This window comes from Alligator sinensis, unplaced genomic scaffold (genome assembly GCF_000455745.1).
Source record: "Alligator sinensis unplaced genomic scaffold, ASM45574v1 scaffold607_1, whole genome shotgun sequence".
Taxonomy (NCBI): Eukaryota; Metazoa; Chordata; order Crocodylia; family Alligatoridae; genus Alligator; species Alligator sinensis.
The window spans coordinates 3,263,272-3,264,320 of NW_005841935.1; the positions used below are offsets into that span (position 1 = coordinate 3,263,272).

General features: G+C 44.2%; 1 protein-coding gene across 1 annotated transcript in view; it reads left to right on the forward strand.

Moving 5' to 3' along the window:
• Positions 1-1,049, forward strand: part of DNAH6 (dynein axonemal heavy chain 6) — a 282,667-nt gene that overhangs the window by 43,286 nt on the left and 238,332 nt on the right. The gene's annotated exons all lie outside the window — the stretch shown is intronic.

Sequence of the window (1,049 nt, forward strand, 5' to 3'; positions counted from 1 at the left end):
CACACGGCTACAGTTGAAGTCAACAAAGCTCTCAAGCTGGAACTCCCTTGGCTAAAAAGAAAGGAGCTTCTAGAAGAGGCAGTGTTCATGAGGGAGCACAAGTCTTACAATTCATGCCCCTTTGGTTTAAAATAGGCTGAGTCTTTTAAATGTCTGGTAATGACATACATACATAGGCAGATAGGTTCTATTTCAGCAAATTGTGACAGTTGGAGATATATTTATTTTTAGTGGAAATAAGAGTGTTAGGAGAGTTTGAGTTGCAATGTGCCATAGATTTCTTCGGGTGGGGGAGGCTTCAGAGGAATATACTTTTTTTTTTTGGTTTTGTAGCTATGTATAGTAGTTTAATAAATGGCAAAGATGCCTAAAATCCAAGAGCTTAAATACAACAATATACAAAAAAATCTATCTTAAGTCCCGATAAATATTTATTATCCAGATAAACTTATGGAGGCCATGTTAAAATTGCCTTGGGAAAGCATGACTTAGAATTGTTCACCTAAAATCCCAAAGTTAATATTGCAGCAATATATACTTTTTGTGTTCAGGCTTTATTTGTTTTTTACCATATATATCCTGGAACCCTAAGGGCATGTCCCCACCAGTACACACGTGCAGTTTGCCATGCTGCAGACTGCACACACCGTACAAGCAGGTGTTTGCTGCGCTGCTAATTTGTAGCGCGGTGGGTTGTTTTTTAAATTGGGACATCCCAGTGTCAAAAGAGACCTGCGCTAGAAAAAAATGGGGTGGAGCATATGGCAGCAGTGTATGTCACCTGAAACTGGAGCCTGGCCAGCCAGAGCCACACCCTGGCAGCCAGCCCTGGTTCTATGCGCCTGCATTGCTGCTGCTGGAGCCTCATGAGACCCTCAGAACTACAGGTAAGGCTACTTGGGCAGCCCAGGTACTGGCCTCAGCCTTCCCTACCTCACCTGGGGCAACTTGTCTCACCCCAGAGCATGCGTACAGGGGTGTTCCCAGGGACAACTAGTAGCAGCAGCACAAATATGTGCTGCTGCTAGCTGTCCCCGGGGAAAGCACAT